The following is a 9,360-nucleotide window of genomic DNA, read 5'->3' as shown; positions in this document are numbered from 1 at the left end:
TTAGAGCAGCTTACAAATTACCTACAACTTTGGTTCTGCGAAAAGCTTTAAAGACGAGGAAAAAAATTTGATAATTTTTTTGTAAAGTGCATAGCCACAGGGCTAAGAAACTTTACTTCCAGTGCTTCTTCGGTTGTATGTTTTCCACAATTCAACCAATTTATCATAAATTTTGAAAAATATTACGACTGACACATAGCTTTATTTTTAAAAGTTTTCGTAAAAATAATACCACAAATAACTTAGATATTTCAAGTAGTAAATAGTCTACGATGTTGACGTCTTCAACAAAATTACTAAACTTTTAACATCTAAAAATATACTGAAGACAAGACAGCTTTAAAATGGAAATTACATAAAAATAATTTTTCTATCTCACTAGACAAGGTGATTTATCACTTTTATAAAATGCTCATTTCGAAGGACTTGTAATGTAGGTAAAATGTCCCGAATACACCTATTTGTATCGTTTTCCCCTGTGTGCGCTGGTAAGGTACAAGTCAACGGTTCGTGGGACAAGGGCAGAGGCCATGATGCCCAGTGTTAGAGGCCTTTGAGAGGCTCCGACATGCAAGGTTGGCAATTTTCAGTTCGTGTTAGAAGTTAAGTAAGTAAAGGTAAAACAGTCGACTGTATCGCTTACAAAGTTGAATGAATTTTCTTTTTAATTCCATCTCGGGAAAATCTTTCGCAAAAGCCATTAGGAGCTATCCTGAATAGAATTTTGATGAGTTTTAATCTCTTTTTTTCAAATATGGTTAATTACTTTTGTCTCTGCGTTTACATGACAGAATCAAACTTTTTGCTCACTGTGTTAGGAAAAGCTAAATAAGTATGATAATATTTTAAATGTCGCTAGATTTGGACAAAATTCAAAGACGTACTTTGCTACCAAATGAATTTTGCTAAAACTGAACGAGATGAAATATGTATGTAATTTTAGAAATAATTATTTTTATTTTTCACTAACTGTATAGGGAGTAACTAAAGCATGGATCACGCAAAATCTGGATGCATTAAAAATGGTCTATCTCGGAGCTATGTAAACGAAATAAAAATGTTTTGTAATCAAAATGTAGGGTTTTTATTGCACTTTAAAGGAAAAATAACAAAAAAATTATTCCGATGTTGTTTTGATGAAATTTCGAACTTTTGGTTGAGTAACACTCATTATAGTTTGAACACCCTATTCGCTGACCTCAGCGGCCATTTTGTTCCACAATCTCTTCATCTCTGTTGCTTCCCGAGTCGTCCTACCATTCTTCTTCATCTTCTGCTTGACAATTGCCCAAAATTTTTCGATAGGGCGGAATTGAGGGCAGTTGGGTGGGTTGATGTCCTTTTCGACAAAATCCACCCGTTGGCCCAATACCACTGTAGAACCTCCTAGCTGTAGTGGCAGCTTGCCAAATCTGGTGAAAACTTAACTACCTAGTCCTTTGTGAGATCTAATGTATGAAAAAAAAAAGTTTTTCAGGCATTCCTCCTTGTAAAACCGGAATTTTTCGTCCGCAGCTGCAAATACCTTGCCAGATCAAACACTTTCTTGCACACTTATCAGCAAAAACGAATTTGAAGTTGCCGGGGACATCACCATGACCAGTGCAGTGCACCACTGCAGTGACTTTACATAATTTTTGGCCAGAAAGCTGCCCAAAATCCATCTTCACGTACGTTTCGTCATCCATGAGGATGCATCCGTCGAACTTCGTTGAAATCTTCTTGTATAACTTGCGGGCACGTCCTTTGGCTACTAAATTCTGCTTCAATTTCCGGTTTGGTTGCTTACTGGTCCGATAGGATCGTATACCTTCGCGTAGACGAATTCTGCTGACGGTGCACCGGTCGGCGTTGAATTTCTTGGCAATGTCATAGTCCGACTACCCTGTGTTTTCCTTGATCGTTCTCAACACCTTCAAATGCAGTTTCTGATTCTTAGGTCCACTATAACGCTTGGTATGAACCTGCCGATCTATAGTACGCATCTCACGGAAACGTTTGAGAACGCTACACACGGTTGATTTGACAATTTTTAACGATTTCGCGATTTTTGAACCCGACCACGTCGGGTTTTTGACGTGGGTGTTAAAAATTTATTTTCATCTCGCGGCTTTCATCACGTGTAACTTTTTTGAAACAAAACGAATCGTAATGAAATTTTCAGCACTGGTAGAAGAAACATTCCTCTACAAAGTGCTGCCAAAACATTCCAGATCCGCAACTAGGAGCACTATGGTAAAATAAATAGTGCGTCCAGATTTGTAGTGATCCATGCTTTACTCATAATGAACGATCTTTGCAAGTTCCACGATCCTAATTCCCAGGATTTGTTGAAAACTACCAATCTCTCTTTTTGCTTAAGGGTGGGGGGGTAGGGTCTAACGGGTAAAAAAAACATCATTTTCACGATTTTTTTCACGTTCAAACAAATGTATTCAAATTTTTTGCATTATACAAAGCATTGTTAAAAGAACATTTAGTATTTTTTCCGTAGAAAAATATTGAAAAATGAGCCGGTGACGAAGCACTTTCGAGGATGCCTTTTAGAAAACAGGATTTGCAGTGGACACTGTATCTCCGCCAGTGCTGCAAATTATCTTAACGCACGAATGATACTGACTGTGATTTTCTATCAGTGTCAAAAGCTCTAACTGAAATGAACGGAATAGAAAAGTCAACAAATATAAAAGCTTCTGATCGGCTCGGTCATCTTCGTGCTTACAAAAAGCTGTGTGAGTATGTCTATCAGTCAGTTGAAAGCTCACTCGTAAACCCGAACTAACCTGTTTCACTCGACTGCTACGAAAGCGTCTTTCGCTTAGGCTTTTCTGTCATTCACTGCGTTCCATCAGTGACTGCAGCTTAAGCATTCAATCAGTGTCAGCGAAAGTTGCTGATAATTTCAGCAAGCATTTGTTTTCGCGATTTTTGCAAATTGTGAATTGAGGTTCGAAAAGAAAACACGACTTGAAATGCGCTAAGACTATACAAATAATCGCAAAGGGGGACAGGAAGATGGATGAATATAAATTTCTTGAGGATTGAATTTATGGCAATTAATAATGACAAAAGTATGACAAATGAAGTAAACATTTGACGAAAATCTGACAAATATGTCAGTTGTAAACATGACAAATGTGGTCAAAAAATGACAAAATTATGACTAAATGTGAGAGATATGTTGAAAACATGACAAAATTATAACAATAGTATGAGTACCGTGATAAAACAATTTCAAAATTATGACAAAATTTGACAAAGATGACATAAATATGACATAAATTTAACAATAAGATGGATGATATTCTAGAATTTTTTGTGATAAATAAATGAAAATGATGAAATAAGATAACATTATGACATAAATCTTATTATTATGACAAAATTAACACAAAAAAAATGACAATAAAATGAAAAACACGTAAACATCAATTTGTAATATTTAATGACTTTGTCATATTTTTACATAGTTTGACTACATAGTCGGATTTATGTTCTTTTATAATCTCTAGCAACAGCATCAGCAAGCTAAGTATCATTTGTCAGTCTAACTTCATATGGCGATATATAATTCTAGCTCATCTTTGAAGTGAAAGAACCTAGTGCGTTTGAAAATTCTCTAAAAACTATCTTCTATTAAAATATTTCATATCCAATAATGCTTAAAAATAACTGAAGATGGCGCTAGAAAGCTTTTGGAAAGTGTCATGACTATCATGAGCATTTTCACTTCTTCGAAAAATAAACAGCTTTAGGCGTTTTTTAATCCGATTTCGAACTAACACTTTTCAAATTCATGGATTAGATCAGCAAGCCAATTTCAGTTCGATATTTTCAGTTTGAATAATGTTTAAATATTTTGTTTTTTTTTATGATAAATTATACCACTTAATCTTTATTCAAGGCACTTAAATATTTCGATATTTGAAATTGAAAATTTTTATGCTGAGAAACTATTATGTTAACCAAATTGAAAAAAAAAAACAAAACATTTTACAGGGGAAATGTATGACGATAGGATTCTCGAAAAAGACAGTTTTTGAATGAGTTTTTTTAAATTTGTATTTTGTTAGTAAAAATTTGAAAAGATAGCATTGATATACAAAAATAATAAAGTTGAAAAAAGATCTGATGAATTGTGAAGTTGAAAATTTAGAATTTGTGGATACATGAAAATATTATTTCAAAAATAAAACTTTTGATATTTTATTAATTAAGAAATTGAAAATATGATACTCAGAAAATTTTAAACAATCTTAAAATTTGGAAATTTAGAAATATAATATTTTGTACTTCAAATTTCATTTAAAATCTGTTTTACTCGGAATGTATAAATTCAAAAAAGAAACTTGAAACATTTTAATTTTTCAAATTTCAAATTTAGAATGTGGAAGGTAAATTAGATCGAATTTGAAAATGATTTTTTTTAAATATGAGATTTAGAATACATGATTAAAAATAAATTCAAACATTTGAAAGTCTTTGAACACATATAAAAATATTACTCTAAAGTCAGGTATAGATTGTGAAATTATTTCTCGTTTAGAATACACTTTCAAAGTCGATGGAATTAAAAAATCAACATTTACATTTTTGAAATGCTTTGTCATAAAGTTCAATAAAATAGAGGCTGTTTAGCTAGAACACTATAAATCTTTGAAAATAATAAGTTACACAGAAAAAACTAATGAAAATAATAATCGCAAGGTTTTTCTAGCTGGTTCAGTCCCTATATAGACGAACAAACAAAAGAAAGTTTCAACGATAAAAACGCTGATAGAGGTGTAAATCCATTAAAAAAAAACTCTCAAAAGTGGCAATAAGACAGGTCTTCGAGCAGTTAGAAAAGCATCACCAACTATTAAATTAGAAAAACAAAGTTTTGAAAAAACTAAATGACACTGGTCAAAAGTGTTTCCTGATCATATCCTTTCTCCCACACTCCAAAACAAAATTGTTTGCTAGGATGCAGAGGTAACCTCGGTCCTAAAGCACAAATTTATTTCTTTCATCCCTTTCTCTAACTTTCTATCTATCCATTGACTACTAGGACGTGGCCGGCGCCGTTATTGATGTTCAAAGAGAGAGCATCAGTTTTGTACACTGAGAATGAGCTTTCAGCCCCAAGAACCATTCTTTTGACCTTTGTATAAAATTGATGGTCTTGGTCAATCACGGAGTAGCAACCATTGGCGATGTGGAATTCGTTCTACTGAGCCACGCCTGCGATCATGGTATTCGAAATGCATATCTTGTAGAAAAACAGACAAACAATGGTATTGATAATTTAAAAAAAACTTTTCAGTGATAATCTTTTAGTTTAAATTGGAGCATTTCGGGTTCAATGATTAAGGTGGATGTGAGTAGTCAATCAAGCTAAGCTCAAGCTAAGCATAGTCGGATTTATGTTCTTTTGATTTGAAATTTTAAAATATATAAATTGGTCTGATTTTTATCACGATTGTATGACATGATTTTGGAATTTTATTGTCATATTTTCGTCATATTTTTACCGCGCTTGTCATAGTTTTGTTATATTTGTCATATTTTTGTCAATTGTTAATGACATTTGTCATATTTTTGCCATTATTTTGTCATTTCTGTCATATTCTGGTTAAAATATTGTCATATTATTATTACATTTGTCATATTTTCATGTTGTGTTAGTAAATATTTTTTCATTGTGTTGTAAATTTCAGTCATAATCGTCAGATTTTTTAGTCATAATTTTGTCAAACTTTTACCACATTTGTCTTATTTTTTCCATTTTATTGCCAACTTATTGTCATATTTAAGTCATAATTTTGTTATAGTTTTGTCCCTCACATTCTTCCCACACGCTCCCTCGCCAACGTTCGTCTCACCAACCCGAACACTCATTTCTAAACCTTCCCACCCCTTTACACCGTATGAAAAAGACGTATTTTTCAATCAAAATCCTTCAAAAATAGCGATCTCAGCAGTAATTACGAAATTTCCGCATGTCTAGCGAGTCGAACAATCTTTGTCACCATTCAACTAAACTTAATGATAATAGAATGGAGCTTTTTTCACTTTCAGCAATGTTCGCTTGAAACTGAAAATGAAGATTGGATAACTTCATGAACCTGCAAAGAGCCTGAATGTATACTGAGCACCGATGATGTCGATTGGTGAATGAGTGTGCAGAGAGCTTTCAGGACTGAGCTTTCTGTTCATTCTCGTATGAATCTAGTTGGAATTGAACTGACCGATACACTGCAATAAATTCAATTGAATATTGAAAGCTGACACTGAAAATTTGCAGCACTGATCTCAGCACAGAATCATCTGAAGTCAAAAAATTAGAGCAAAATATTTTTAATAGATGTTTTTCTGGATTTATTTAATTTAAATTTCATAAATTTTTATTTAATTTAAAAAAAAAATTATGAAATTTTTGTGGCTGTTTGAAGTAAAAACTACGATTTTTCACGAAAAAATCCGCCATTTTTTATCTGTAAAATCTCATCAAAGTAAAAAAAAAGAAAAACGTTGGGGTCTGGTATTTTATACGTAGAAAATATGTTCCAAATTTGAAAAGAGTCGGATAAGTAGTTTTCAAATGACGATGTCCACGAACTTTAAAAATGTGCTTTCGAGAAAAACGCGTTTGAAGTTTCTGCTCTTGCTTTCTTGCAGTATTAGATAGGAGGAGATAAAGGCCTATAATTTCTACAGTTTTGCTTCAATTGACTTGAAAATTTGACACAACATTCTTGAAATGTTTTACAATAAGAAAATAAAAAAAAATAAAAAAATCGATTTTTTTAAAGTGTTAGACCCTACCCACCCCCCACCCCCCCCCCCCCCCTTAAAAGAAATTCAAAAGCAATCTCACGGGTAACGAGTGTTGATAACAGTTACAAATGTTAAAGAACATTTCCAAAACATCGCTTGCGAGAAAGACCTATGCCTGTTTTTAAAAAAATCCATGTTAAAGGTACTTTATAAACATCTGACCATGACCACTCTAATCAGTTCCAAAGTTTCGAAAATTTGCGTTCATGGCTTGTGAAATATTGGGAGAAAGATGATGGCCTATAACAATACTGTACACCAAGGGTGAGCAATCTTTTCAACCAACGGGCCAATTTATATTTGAAATCTTGTCGGCGGGCCGCACTTAAAATAACTTTTTTTTCAATAATTAGAAGAGCAAAACGCATCTGGAAAAAGGAAAGATAAAACGATCTCACGTGTTTAAGAACAGAAATTCAACACGACTTTTTAAATACCCGATATTGAAAAGGTACATCACTACATCTTAGTCATTTTTAAATTCTCTAAATTTTTTAATAATACTTTTTGGCGAACATTCGTTCTTACAACATTCCTGTTAAAACTAATGGTACTATTTGTCATCACATCTATTTAAAAATCTTCTGAAGCTTACCACAGTGATAACAAAGAGGGTGAAAAATACATATTGGAAGAAATCATCGTCTTCTTAGAGCAAGTTCACTCGTGTTGGGAAAATGTGGTAGAAATTTTAACACTTGGAGCACATTTTGAAAATTTTACCATGCCAAAATGTATTCATGATCTTTGGGCGTTGTATTTTTTTACAGCATGTGGTGACTGTCGCGAATCCTTCGGTCCAACACATTGGGAGGCCACCGAGTGAGCCAATCTTCGTCCGTAAAGTTAGTTACAAGAATGATCAATCAGGACTACATTCCCAGCTCGAATCCAAACGTGTTCATCCGTCACGTAAATCACTACTACTAGTATGTGTAGCCTATTCGATATTGACATCGATATCATTCTGGGTCGATGTGCTCGTGTTATCGTGTCATAGTGATGGAACAACTTTTTACGTTTTGTTCATTCATTTATTTAAGAATGATAAAGATGAATTTTTTTAATATTTTTTTTAATGCACGCTCAGTTTAAACACTCATAAAATATAACACAGCCACACAGTTGAATGTAGTACAAACATACCGAATTTGAGCTATAATTTATTTAAATTTTTTTGTTTTGTTTCCAGTATTAATTTTTAAATTGCTAACCACAACTGTATCCACCACGCAGCACTGTTTCTATTTCAGCCGTATGAGATAGAAATCGAGCTATTTTTGCATCACAGCATGCGAAAATATAACACGTGTTGTAAAAAAAATTGAAGGCCGAACTGAATTGAAGATCATGAGAAAGTTTTTGCATTTTCAAAATTTTAATATGTGCTACAATGTCAAAATTTGAACCACTTTTTCCCAACACCAGTGAACTCGCTCGTACCGTTGGACGTTAAATGGCAAATTGACGTTCGGTGATTTTTTTTTCTCCACAATTAAAACTTGTCCTCAAAGCCTTGTTTTTTCCAACAAACGGTAAAACCCCTGTTTTTTCAAATTGGAGTTCTGTATTTGATCGTTGCAATGAGATGTTAAGCCAAGTTTTCAAAATCTCAGAAAAATGTGCAATTTCTCATATTTTTAGGCAACTATCTTCAAAATTTAATTCTCAATTCTAGAATTTTTATCCAGATTTTTATAATTTTATATCTTAATTAAATATCATTGGGATAGGATTTTAAAAACCATATCATGACTTTGGTAATGTGAAAGGCGAATTATAGGTGAAATAAATAAATTCACCGATGTTTGTTATAAACTTTCTATCAATTTTCTGAAAAAGCATCACAGATAAACGCTAAAGACCTTTTGGGTCGAATCACAGAATTTCAGATATCTATTGTTTTTATCAAAAACTAATATTTTTCTGTCGGTAACTTTGATGTCGCCTTATTCATGTTGATAAAAAATCTAAAATCGTTCACCCAGGCTTTATTATTACACTTTCGTAATTTTCGTCAATATTAAGAAATAGAAAATACTTCACAGGGTTTGGTTTTCAATTTTTTTGCCAGTATTTTAATGCTAACAGAACGAGCCTTTTTGCCGAATTGGACAGAATAATCAAAAAAAAATCTCCTGGGCATATTTTTTATTATACAACTTTATTTTTGTTTGAAACGAAAATAATGACTTCACAAATCCACTTCGAAATTTCTTTGATCATTTGTAGCTCCCGATTTTTGGCTGCTCTTCCGACTCACTTTAATGGATTTTGCTTAAATAATTTGAAAAAATGTATCCTGCATTGAAAAAATCCAATATTACGTTATGCCAATAAATAATATTGCATTTATGCCTTGAACAGAACATAATAATGCTTAAATCTCTAACAAAAAGTTAACAATCTGAACGATTGAGGTGGAGCAAATGCTGATAAGTGCATATTTGATCAAGTCATATGAATTTTCTTAACAATCTACTGAAGAAAAAGTTAAGGTATACAAATTTGAAAAAAGCTTCGCGGGCCGCACTAAAACGT

The sequence above is a fragment of the Uranotaenia lowii genome, chromosome 2 (genome assembly GCF_029784155.1).
Source record: "Uranotaenia lowii strain MFRU-FL chromosome 2, ASM2978415v1, whole genome shotgun sequence".
In the NCBI taxonomy this organism is placed as follows: domain Eukaryota; kingdom Metazoa; phylum Arthropoda; class Insecta; order Diptera; family Culicidae; genus Uranotaenia; species Uranotaenia lowii.
This window is presented reverse-complemented; position numbering follows the sequence as displayed.